The sequence below is a fragment of the Echiichthys vipera genome (assembly GCF_963691815.1).
Source record: "Echiichthys vipera genome assembly, chromosome: 5".
Lineage (NCBI taxonomy): Eukaryota > Metazoa > Chordata > Actinopteri > Perciformes > Trachinidae > Echiichthys > Echiichthys vipera.
Window position 1 is genome coordinate 21,313,667 of NC_139830.1, and position 13,549 is coordinate 21,327,215.

Genomic DNA, 13,549 nt, shown 5'->3' on the forward strand with positions numbered 1-13,549 from the left:
ATGGAAGTGTTTCCCAAGAAATATTCCCACTCAAAAAACATATTTCCTTTCAAATAGTCTCATCCAGTCAGTGTAGAAAACATCCTCCAACATTTACAAGCATATTTCTAAATTATTGGTATTCTCTTTTAAGGGGTCACTGGAATGAATGGTTGAAGTCAAATTTTGTGTTTGAACTCTTAACAAAGAACCTCCCAGGATGGATGTTACTGAGATCTGACTGACTGTAAATGTCCATAGGTGCGGAATATACTTCTCTCACTACCTTTTTGATCATTTATTATCTTGTTTTTATCTTGCTAACTCTTTTCTATCTTCATGTCTTGTTTTTATTTTCTTCTATAATGGTGCTGAGTTGCACTGAAAGCTAATAGAGCCCTGAATGGAAAAGAACTTTGATTCCCGGCCAGGGAAAACAGAGCTGGTTCGGATGATGTATTTTCTTTGTGGTCTTTTTGAGAAAAAACTGTCACTGACGAATCACCCTGGAGAGCAGAATCGGCATCACAATCCAATTTTCCACAGTGCGAAGAACAGGACATACATAAGTACATATTGTCAAGTCCTCCTCCCTTTCCATTACTGTGTTGGAGAAAAGCATTAAAATGCGGTGTGACTGGCTATTGTGCAGACCATCACCTTTTCACCCCCTCCTCCCTCATTCCCTGCATCTCTAGCGTGCTCAATGCATGCCATTACAGTTCTTCATTTATTTTTAAAAAAAGGGTTGTGAGGGAAAGAAGGGAAGAATGAGGAGGACTGAAAAGGTGATGAGAGGACTGAGAGATTAAAAACCAGGCTGATTTTTATCTTGGTCAAGCTCCAGGCGCAGAAGCACCAGGCTTCTGCTCCCCAGCAACCAGGAAAAAAGGGATGAAGACTGTAACGTGGCATCACGGATTGACTCTCATCATAATCCCTTCCTATCAGCTCTGTCGCAGCACATAGTTTTGCACAGAAGCATTTGTCGCTTCTCAAAAAGACAGCCTGCCACTTTTCATGCCATTATGCCATGCAACCACGTCCTTACAGCCACATTGTCTCATTATTTCTGAAACTACCGTATTGCTGTTTGAGCTGATATGTAGTGTTGCAGTTTGGTCCCAGTCAGATGGGTTGTATCCCTGTACCCCAGTGGGTGCGTCTACAGTTGCCATTGGATATTTATATAGTTTGGTGAGTAGTTTAAAAGTTAGCAAGTAAAGTCTAAAAATGTTTATCAAGGCGATTTTTATTTTTATTTTGATGGTTCAAATGAATTTTTTTGCCAGATTTTCCTGTTGTGTGAGGTATGTAGGATGTCTCTTTTTCAGTAACTCACTGGCCAATGCCCCAATTACATGCCACACAGCTTAGTACAACCACAGCCTGTTCTGCTGGCCACTGAGCAGCTCCACTGGAGTGGTGGTAATGAGGGCTGGTTATTCACTTCCCCACCCAGATTTATTCTGCCGGTCCCGGGGATTGAACCAGAGACCCTCCAGTTCTCTAACCTTTAGGCCGCCATAAATAAATATTATGTAAAATATATATAAAATATTTGGTTAAAAATAGTTCAGAGTAATCAATACATGGTTGAAACAATTAGCTTCTTCCATTCCTAATAGTCCAAAACCAAATTTTGGTTAATTTATATAAAAACTACGATAACAAATATCCACTTTTATATGCTATGGTGTTAATACACCCAGTTTAAAACCTTTTCAAATTAACACATTTGAACTGGCAGGTGGTGTTGATGGAGGCATTTATCTGTAAGGTCCATACAAAAAAGGTTGGGAACCACTTGATGAAAGACTTGTTCATTTATCGCAAAACGTTGAGAAAATCGTAAAAATAATTGAGGTTGCAGTCCTAATTGGAAGCTATTTCTCTCTCCTTCCTTCCTTAACCTATATCCCCACACACACTACCACTTTGTTTGCCCTTAAAGGTTACTTTGACTATTCTTTTTTGTATTCAGACCTAACAGGACTGGTGATGCTGGAGCTGCAGGGATACACAGACACACACACACACACACACACACAGGCAGGCTCGTGCACTGTGCGAACTGCTCCGGTGAGCGGCTGGAAGTAACCAGGAGGGCGGAGAGGGTGCTCTGCAAGAGTGGTCAGACTTAGAACAGCAGCGCCTTTTGTGTCTGCCTGTTTCTGACGGTTATTTATAAACCCAGTAAACCCACAGCACATTCCTGGCTGCCACAGACGCACGGAGAGCTGCACCTCACCCATGTGTGTCCTCTTTGTCTCTGAGTGGAGCTCGATCCTAGCTGTCAAGCTCAGAGATGACGTTGCTCGTAGTGCGAAGAAGACAAAAAAAAGCTGGTGATTGTGATTTATACCCAATTCTGGACGTGCATGAAAGATGATTTCACTCCCTTTTTTCTTTCATGTTTTGGCAAATCATTTGCTGTTGGCTGTTGCCTTTTTATGACCGCTGCTTGTGGTCTCCCATGACTCATATTAATGGGAAGGCCTCCTTCCTTGGCAATGGATTCCTCAGTTTAATGTTAGCCTATTACTGAACTTGACTACTTTTGAAAAGTGTCTCTCTTTCGGTTCAAATCAACTGGGAATTCCACTGGAAAATATTTATCACATTTCCCTGCACAGCTTTTCAAAACCAGCACAGGACAATAATGCATTCAGAGTTTTCTTGCAGGAATCTTATTTGCTCTATCTAGGGATCACTCTCAGGAAATTTGTGTTTCCTTATGTAAGATGCTTAATAAATTAATCCAAACACATGCAATAAATACGGTTTTATTTGTTTTTGTTTCTTACACTAGCAGTTCAGGTTCATCCTCCCCTTCCGTTTTGTCTCTGGCTGCAGTTATGTGCAGGTTTCCTGTAGCTGAGTCTAGAGAACTGCTGGAGGAAGTCCAAGCACTAAAGGACAACCTTTCCCCACCCTTTTAATCAGACTCCATTTTCCAGTCACAAATGTAATGGAAACAGGTTATCCCTGTCATAGATTTCAGTACTGGGTTTGTTTGTATTTTGCTCTCCAAAGTGTTAGGAACTGGTCCAGGGGTTTAATGCTATGACTTTAAAGCTTATCACTAGTCCTGAGCTAAAGAGGTTGAAAATGAGGAAAAATATACACAAGGGCTGCTTTCAGATATCAGAGAGGAGGTGTAGGTTAGCTTACACTGTTAGCAGGCCCGTGGGTATCTTAGCTGTAGCTCATTCCTCCGATCAGGCCGACCCTGCACTGGTCTCAGCTCTTTTGAGCAATGAGCTCCGTGGTGTTACTTGTGTTCAGTTTAGATTATTTTTGGATAGATCCTGAAAAACAATAGTGCAGGTGTCAATGGGCTGGAACGGTGTGACTGCGGTGTGGTCTAAATTGTCTGCCACAGCAACTTCAGTCGCTCTGACCTTTTATCATTCACATAGTTTAACCACATCTCCCAACATCTCTAAACACATGAACTCACAAGTTACAAAGTGTTAAATAGAACTCCTTACAAAGGTTGGAGTTGAGTTTTACTACAAATGTACAGATAAAGATCCTTTGCTCTGACATTCATGTGTTTCATTGCCTGTGAAATGAATGAACAGACCTTTATAATTCAGAGCCACACTGTGCTGTTTTTCTTTAGTTAAAGTGAACGTTAATAGTTCATACACTATAAAAATTGTCTGGATGGCTTATTTGATGACCCAATTTGCCTAAAAAGACCTTGGGATGATTTTACACCGGAATTTCACTTTAACCTTGTTATTGGCAGGCTTTAAAAGAGTTTCCCCCTCCTTTTTTAAATGTTAAGCCTGATACTTTGCTTTGCAGTACAGCCTGAAATGTTTAAAACATTTGGAAATGGATTGTAATTTAAAAAAAAGAAGAGTCTTGTCATCTCAACCCAGGTAATCATGTATTTCTAAAGCCGCAGTCATGGAAATGTATTGTTTATGAGCTGCTCAAAAGTCAGCTTCAATAGAACCTTACTAAATACTGTATCTCAAACACATTGGTGTTGGAATGAGATCAAAGCTGGATTTGTGGTGAAAACAAGCACCCCCCCCCCCACACACACACACACACACACACACACACAAACACACACACACTCTCTCACGAGGACCAAGTGGTCAGCAATTCCCATAACCGGTGAATGCAGCATAAAATCCTGTGACCTCGTCCAATCCGAATAACTGTAATTGTACAGCACATGCATGTCTGTGTCAGGGATGTCACGGAAAATTCACACCTGGTGTAGCCTAGATTTCCTAGTATCCTGTAGACACATTTCCTCCGGCTCTAACATCAGTCTCCCTTTTTAACTGTTCTTTCATGTCAACAGTTAATAAGGAATAACCCTCTGTTTAAACTACACAAGACATCTGATTAGTGCTGTTGACTCATTATCAAGACACTTGGCAACCATTTGCAACAATATGTCTATGTCAACATTGTCTTTTTATTTCCCGTCCTCACTGTAAGGCCATTGCTTTCAACCAAACCTAATCGCTGATAAAGTATTTAATTGCCAGTGGCTCAAGTGTTTACAGCCTCAAACTGTAAAAATGTAAATTAATAATTGAGATGTGTTGGATTGAGTGGGGAGGTTTTGTGCTTGAGGATTACATCATCTTGTCTAAAAAGCCCTTGAACTGCTGAAATAAGATATCAGTCGAGTCTGTAGGAAGCCAAGGCTTAGCAAGGGCTGGCGACCTCTGCCTGCATCTGTGGGAGGCCTCAGATCTGTATGTCAGGCTTGTGGAGCTGAATTACAAACACACCGCCGAGCACACACTTTCCTCTGATGCCGCTCATGGGGTTTGTTTTTTTTTGTTGTTGTTTTTTTGCTGCAGCAGAAACTTCAAGCTCAGACTCTGGACGGCATTCTTTGCCTCCGTGAATTGAAATCACTCGGCAAAAAAAAAAAAAGCTGCTTTATTCTTGGCTTTGTTTCCTTCGGAGAGTCTTTTCCAGGTGTGTACAAGAAAATCACACTAAAACAGGCCCTCAGGTCTACAAAATGGGCAGGTGGTGAGTGGGGGGAGATTACTGAATGTTTATGTAAAGTTCATAAAGTTTTATTTAAGACACTTAGAGGGTAGTGTCGGGAGGGGATCAGGGGTTGCATGAAGGTTAGGCGTGAACGGAGGACATGAAGGCTGTGCTGTTTCAGCCGGGCTATTAAAGGCTTGAACTTTGAACCGGTTCTCTGCGCTGTCAGTCAGCCCTCCTCCAGGGTGACGTGACCCTGAAAATTGACACTCACGTCTACTTCCCTCCTCCGCCTGTCTGTCTGTTCTACCCTTCTTTCATCATCTGTTGCTGCTGTTAGCTCACTCTCACTGCCAGATGTTTGTTTACATTTATAAAGCCGTTGTTACCGTTTTGTGCCACCTTTCAACAAAGCGTTATAGCAGCATGTGACAGTCAAGGACTTAACAGGGCTTATATGAGGTTTTTAACTAATCATGTGCGGAAAAACAACACAATGCATGTGTACTAGAATAAGCCCGTGATGAGTTATGTTACAAATTCAGACATGCTTTTTTATTGTTTAGTTGATCCTTGAGATTCACCACATAAGATAAGGTATTGTCTCGCAAGTGAGAAATTTACATCATTGTAGCAGCAAAGTGGATAGATAATAATTAATATATAAAATAATTTATACATAACAGTAAACAATTTACAACCAGGTGTAAAAGTGTACAATGCAGTTTTGTTGTGTCGTCAGAGTGTGTCTGCGACTCCGCTAGCCTTGACAATAATGTGCTCTCATAAATCGTATCAGCTCATTAAAGTAAAGCGTCTCAGGTCATACAGTTACCGTACTTTCTGAAGCGTACTTTTCAGGAAAGAGGGATCCCTCTCTCAGCTTTTCAGGATAAAAAAAAACACACCTATTGCTACAGTATCATTAGCGACACTCATTGCTTGTGAGTTCATTAAGGACAAAACAAAATGCATTCTGATGACTTGTATGAACTTGACTTTAAAGCCAAACTGCCGGTTCTGCAAGCTTAAGCCAATTACTGTAGCTGCGTTACTTTACTGCTTTATCTGCAAGTAAGGCATTGACTGAGAATCAACATGCAGAGACATGAAACTGGTTTGAGATTACCTTTTATTTTCTCACTTTACGTACAGTATAATGTTTATGGTAATTTAGTCATGGACAGCAACTGTTTTACAACAGGATGATCCACAACTGATGATTTATAGTGATGATTTACAGCAATGTCTTCAGACCATTCTAGTAAGAACCAGGACAGTGCTTTGACAGACTGAACACAGCCAATTTAGGTGGTTCAGGCACCTGATAGCTCCTCTTCAGATCCCCCAAGAGAAGCTGGAAGAAGTTGTAAGAGGGGGGGAAAGAACACTCCTAACTTTAGGTTAGGACAGTCCTAACCTAAAGTATCTAGAAAATTGATGGATGTTTATTTTGAGGCTCAGTAGGGGTTTGGCTCTGAGCTACATATCAAACCTTTTATAAGTACTTATGAGGGGGAGTGCAGCCTCGGGTCATCTGGCACAGCACTACAGTTTGTTCCAAGGACTCTGCTTATAACAAAAGGTGGCCTGGTCTTTGCTGTCGAGGCTCCTGAGGTCTGCAGCACTCTGCCAGAGCTGAGGCGAGCCAGATCAGTAGCATCTTTTAAACCACTTCTCAAAGCTCAGTTGTACAGGGAAGCATTTTTACCATGTGCTTTGATGTCTAGTTTTATCGCTGTTCCAAACCTCCCCGTCTCCTCTCAAATGAATTTTTATTTCAGTTGTCTCTGTTTCCTTTTATCTACTCTTTCTCACTATTTTTTTAAACCATGTTTTGTAAGGCTCTCTGGGGTTGATGTAACGCAGTGAAATAGTATCCCCAATGTCCCAATTAAATTGTGGGAGTTGAGATAAACTTTCAGGCCATTCAAGCTGTAAGACATTTTACCATTTTTGATGTTTACCTGCATTAATTATAGGCCATAATAAAATGGTTATTCACGGTTAGAATAGCATAAATAAATGCGTTTGGATTACTGAAACCGTGTGCCTGCTGAGGCTTTTTCCCAGTGCATCCCGAGACATGTGGGCCAGACTTGATGGACATTTGATTTCTATGGGGTTTTGTCCAATATTTAATCTGGATGAAATGAAATCTGTACCCAAAAAGTCCCTTCAACTGGCCAATATGGGCTGATTCTGTTGGAGAGGGAGCTTATGGGAGTCTGAATCTGTCGCCCCTGCTGTGAAAAGTGTCGGGGGGGATTTGGGGATTTTTGGAGGGGGTAAGCTGAGAATAAGGCGTGCATGAAGTAGGGCGGAGGAAGGGGGGCATGGTGCGAGATACGAGAGGGGTCCAGCTGTACAGCTCAGCTATAAAAATGCACAGGGCCTGTCTGCAGCGGCAGCCAAACAGCTTTACACTTTTATGTGTAAGACTAGAGGAGGAAAAAGGCTAATAGATGGATATAAAGTGTCACAATGTTACCAAATGTCACTGTAGAGCTGCATGTAGCTCAGGTCATTACCTGCAGAGAGAGCAAGAACATCTTTTCCCTCAGAAAACGGGAATCATTGTTGAGGTGGCAGCCCATCGTGCATCATAGCCCACAGCATCAGAAGACGTAAGAAGTTGGACGCCCTTCTTCCTTGGACAGAGGATGGTTGTCAGGCCCATATGGCTCATTCAGTAAATATGTATGTGCGTTTGTTTATGTATACGTTCACATGCTGAGGCCAGAGAGTGCTAGAAGTGTTTTATGAGGCAGAGCAGATAGAGTGACTTTGTGATTTATGAGGCTCCTCGTTGGTGGAGGGCACAAATGGGCCAAAAATATATATGATACCCTGCCAAGTAGACACTATTTCTAACATTACAGCACTTATTGTGTATATTATGCTTTGTTGAATATTTTCAAAACATTTTTCAAGATCTAAATAGCCTATAATGCATATTAAGGATGATGTGAGCACTGGGTGGTTTTGGGGGGACAAAAGTTGAAAGAGAAACATGGTGAAATAACTGGTGGACGTGCTCTTATCTAACTCTGACTGTTAAAACTGCTGCTATAACCCACATTTACGAACAATCAGCATATGACTGGAAACCATGCTACCATAATGCTAGACCTAAAAACATATTTACTTCAAACTCACCCTGCAAAAACGGTATTTCATGTTTTCGTATTTTTCCTCGGCTATGTCCAGCTTTCTAATGTCTTCTTTTTCCTCTTTTGAGGAAGTTCTTTTTTTTTCATGCCTAGATCAAACAGTGCTCACACGCTTTATAGGTTATTTAGATCTTTAATAATGTTTTGAAAATATCTAACAAAGCATAACATAAACAATAAGTGCCGTAATGTTAGAATACTGTGTACTTGTCAGGGTATCATATATATTTTTGGCCCATTTGTGCCCTCCACAAACGAGGAGCCTCATGAAATCACAATGACGCTCTGTCTGCTCTGCCTCATAAAACACTTCTGACAGAAGTAGCACTCCCTGGCCTCAGCATGTGAACATATACATAAACAAAGCTTGTTTGATGAACAATTACATATTAGAAACACAAGCCCAAGGCTTTATTAGATCCATCTCACACAGTGTGACATGCATTGAAAGTGCAGGATTCTTGTTATGGCACTGATGGCGCCTGTTTGTTTCACACAAAGTCTGTTTTGTGTGTCCCGATTTAAATACCATTATAAATCAGCTTCGTACTAGAATTACGTGCATGTAGGGTATTTTCTAGCTTTGTATTGGCTGAAAAGTACACAATGGCCACCTAAATATAAAGATGTATTGGATGAACTGCCGTATGTAGAATACAGCGCTGTCCTGATTATGCACAAAACGCTGATAATGTGTCCGAAGTGTTCCCTTTAGATTTCCATTAATATTAATGTGTTGTGTTGTGAGGGGATCAGGGAGTAAGCTGCGGCTCGAGGAGACTTCCCAGGGCTCCAGCATCCAGAGGAGCGGCGGGAGTTAAATGCGGGGTCAAACAGAGGGCACAACAGGGAAGCTGTCTAAACCCGACACCCAACCCCCCCTCTCCGCCGGCACTCCAGGAAGCTGGGGTACCAGAGAAACACTAATATGGAGGCTTATGGGTAGAATTAATGCTTGGCTGCTGTGGGTCTGTTTGCTGAGTGTGGCTAATTGAGCAGTAAGTGTAAAAAGCACATAAAGATCAAGTTTTGCTGAAAGGCTTATTCTAATGTATGTTTTGTCTCATTATAAATATGTAATAGTGCAGTCCCAAGTGCAGAGGCATAGACTTAATGAGGCTGCACAGAGACATATCTGACTTTAACGCCAGAATCACTCCATACCGTATTGCATTACAGTTGAGAGAGTTGAGTTGTGTATTAGATTTTGGCACGGACTGTGAAGAAAGAAAAAAAAAATCAAAAAATGCACTGGGCTTTCCAAGTCATGAGTTGGCAGATGACTGAGTGTATAATGCCAGTCTCAGAGGGTCACACTAAGGTAACTGATAGAGCAGGTTCAGCTGGTTCAGAGCCAGACCAGCGTTCCTATCTGTCTCTCTATCTGTTAGACCCTGCAGGCCTCCGCTTGACGAGACGTAGGCCGATCGTGGTGTAAAAGGTGTGAGTAAGAACTAACTGAGAAATCATGACACAGTATTCACACAACAAGCGTCTGTCATCCCCATGAACAGTGTCGAGGTAAATCATCATCATCACTCACTTGGGTTAGGAAGAATTTAATGATTGACTGACGGAGATTGACCTGAATACTTCTTACGTACAACATGCTGTATTATATATATTGTAGTTTTCACACTTGTTTACATGTTGAACATTTTAAAGCCACATTGTTTTCATCGTCATTCTGAACGTCAGCATAGCTTGCAAACTATTTTACTGTAGTAATCCCAATCCAGCATTAGCATTTCATTATCTAACTACATTTTGTGGGGTTAGTATATTTTTTTTTAAAAACCTTTCCGCGCTGGATTTAGGGAAGTTTACTCTGCAGCAACTCCTGTTAGTGTGCGTGATGCTAACAAGAGTCTTGCAACGTAGTAAAACAAGTCCCAGATAGTCCCACCTCCTCCCTGAGCTTCACCCATGCCTCCTTTTAATTTTGTCCCGGTAGAAGATGGCAGTGGTGTCGTAGAGCATGGGGTAACCACACACAGTTACAATTAGCTTCTCGTCCATGTTGGTCTGAACGTAAACAACAGTACGTGAGGGAAGTGATGTCGTCTGCTTGAACTCGTCGCCGATTGGATGTTGTGTCGCGATGTCACCTGAAATATATAGTCAATATTTTCGACTTAATTTGCAACGCTTCATTCGCTGCATTGGCTTCATTCGCGTCTCGACGCGCCGGATGCTCCATTTGTGCCGCCTCTGCCTGAATTGCGTGTCATTGCGCCATTTACATTGATTTTCAATGTAGAGTTATCACTCAATTTGCATCATTCACGTTTGGTCTGAAACGTTATGCTAAACTTATCAATGGTAGCATAACGTTTTGTGCACAAAAATTGCATAAATTTAACATCTGTTTCGCTTGTCCAAGTTTGCTAAGTAGCCAGACACTGTTAACTAAAGCCCGATCTCATTTGCTCTACACTGAAGTACAAGAGCAATGCATGTGCTTTGGTCAACTGGTGTGTTTTCTTTGCTTCCGACATTTAGCTTCAGCCTTTTAACACAAAGTCATGCATGTAATAGAGCTCTGCAGGGATGGCGTATTTTTGTAGGCTGACCCAGAAGTTAGCATCGCCCTGGGCTCCCTCGACCAAAAGCCGAAGGGATTTTGTCATAGTATAAAATGTTAAAATCTCCCTTTTTTAAGGCATTTAACTATAAACCCATTAAAAAAACCTTTGACTTTGAGACGAGGGAACCGGACATATTTAACTATGTCCCACCCTTCCAACCAATTTTTTTCTTAAAATGAGATGGCTAGAAACAATTTAAAAAATCAGACGACAACAGTGGCCTAAATCAACGCTTCAGTTGATAAAATCTATTACGGAGGGTAGTAATTTCAGCCTTCAAAATCATGATTGGTTGCAGATTTAGCACGACATGGCAATTATTTATTTATTAACTTGTCCATGCTTAAACACAAAAACCCCAGTGGTTTCTGCAGTGTTTTCAAGTGATTATTTGGCACAAGACAACATCTTCAACACGGTGCTTTGCACTGGATTGTTATTTACAACAATAAAGTGAGCGCAACGGCAAAAACTTTCAAAAATGTATCTCATGACAAATCACATGAGAGTCATCCGTCAATGAAAATGCCAGTTTAGCATGCATGGATAACTAAAGCAGAGAGAAAAGGCTGCAATTTAATAAAATGTCTGTCAGTGTGGATATTGCCTGTGTGTAATAGGTTTACACTTTGCTCTTTGTGACTTATAAAGGAGGGATAGACAGAGAGAAATAACAATAAGAGTAAGTCTATAGGGGGACAGGGAGGCAGGCAGACTGGTCTAAACACTACTGGGAGTGAAGAATGCACCCCCTGCCTCCTGACCTTTGACCTTGCCGAATATAGGCCTCAGGGGCAGCCCACGCCTGTGGAGACACAATGCTGTAGATACCTATTGAGCCCTGTTTTTTTTTTACTCCTTTACAACCCCCCCGTGCTTTATTACGCCGTGTTCTTTACTTACTTCTCGCCATACAGGGTCCAAGTTTGGATTTAGAGCCTGTATTCAGGGGGTGGCTTTTGTGCCTCCACACAAGGCTGGAAGGGGGGGAAACACCCACACAGCTCTCTCTCTCTCTCTCTCCCTGTCTCACTCTGCCTCCATTTCTTTTTTTCTGCTGGGTTATTTCCCCTCTGACATTCTGGCACCTGTTTTCCTCACAAAACCGTTAATTTATCACTGAATTATTAACTAAGAGCCCACAGTGTGTCTGGCACTCTGTGACATGTCCTGACTTCGTGGAGGGGTGGGAGCGGTTGCTGTAGCAACAGGAGGCCTTTTATCAAGGGGGAGGGAAAAAAAGCAATTTACCCTGCGACTGCATTCTGGAGGATCCACCAGCAAAATGGCTCGGCCTGAGAACGTTATAGGATTAATAAAATAGACGAGATAGCAGCAGCATTTTGCATTGGAGAGCCATGATGTGAAAGCCTGCTGTGTTTTTTCAGCTCGACAAATTTCAGTGGACGTGCATTTGCCCATCACAGTGGAGTGTGTAGTGCAGGATGAACCTCTTTAATGAGCACAGTAGAGTAGTTTGGAGTGAGTGGCCTGTCCTTTTATATTTTTCGGGAATATTTAGCTGACACTTGAGGGAAAATAGAAGTGGTTGGAAAATAGAAAAATCAGGTAACCGTTTTTCAAAATCATATGGTACAGCGGTGCAGAAATGAGCAAAAGGAAAGCCCTGAAGATGAAAGCTCTTGCGGTGGCTGGTGTAATGCAAAACGAGATGAAGCATATTGAGAGAGAGGTCATCAGTCCAGCATGGAGAAAGGGCAGCGGCTGTGCAGCTGTCGCAGGGTTTGAGATGTGTATTTCACCACCGGGGGAGCCACGACGGTGAAGCCTCTTGACCGGTAAAGCGATAGTCGGGTCAGAGCAGCACAGATGGAAGCACAAAGTAGCAAACACTAGAGTGCATAGTGTTGGCTGAAGTATGGCTAAGAGGTGGGAGGGTAGGGCTCCCTTTGTAGCCGTGAAGAACAGCAACAGGGTTTTGAAGTGGATACAGGCAGTAACTGAGAGCCTCGGGTGCAGATTTCGCAGAGGTGGGGCGCAACATGGAGGAATGTAAGTCAAAGCTGGCTGCAGGGGCCCCGTCAATAGAGAGTTTCAGAGGTGTAGTCAGGAGATGTAGGGAGTTGGTAATGAGTTAGCAGACAGGAGACATTTGTTTCTTATCCGTCTTCAACCTTAGACTGAGAAAGAGAACGCAGAATGTTTTTGCGATTTTAACCTGAAAGCCTTTCTGACACATGATTAATGAACTGCTGCAGCTGTGCACCAACATGTTAGTTTGAATCCGTTTGCAGATGAAGATATCCATGTTGCAGAGGGGATGGCTTGAATTTTTCAAGAAGCTTGTGTTGGGTCTGCCAACAGGCAAACCAGGGGGCCAGTCCAGCCCGCTCTCTCCCTTGCTCGCCACTACAGTAAATCTTTACGGTCAGAGATCACACTGCCTGCAGGCACGCTCAATAAAAAACAAGTCCCAGTAAAAGACAACTGCTTTTGTTGAACATGTCTTGTGGGGGGCTGGTCAGTCCATCAGATAGACAAGCAACCAAGACAGCAACAACATCAACAATAACAACAACGACCAAGATCTACAGGAAGAAGCCATTAACCACCTTACTGTTATCTCCTCTGTGCACATCTTTGTATGAATTTAAACATTTGATTTAATTTTGAAAAATTCCTCTTTTTGAGATTTAAATCAAATCAAAATGGAACATGAGTCCCTCTGTTTCCCTAATGTCTCAATCTGTGCTTTAAACTGTGCCAATAAATCCCTCTCGACATGAATAAAAAGATTATATAGGGAACATTTTTGCCTGATAATAAATGCCATTGAGAATTCCTGCGTAGGTTAAATTAAATTCCACA

The 13,549-nt window shown here is 42.0% G+C and overlaps 1 protein-coding gene across 3 annotated transcripts in view; it reads left to right on the forward strand.

Moving 5' to 3' along the window:
• The window catches only part of nxn (nucleoredoxin), a 58,716-nt gene that overhangs the window by 24,911 nt on the left and 20,256 nt on the right, over window positions 1-13,549 (forward strand). The window contains exon 1 of one of the 3 annotated variants that reach the window (XM_083913726.1): window positions 12,637-12,733. The exons of the other annotated variants lie outside the window; for them this stretch is intronic. The gene's annotated coding sequence lies outside the window, so the exon portion shown is untranslated. Of the gene's footprint in view, window positions 1-12,636; window positions 12,734-13,549 lie in introns of those variants that run through there. 3 annotated transcript variants of the gene reach the window in all.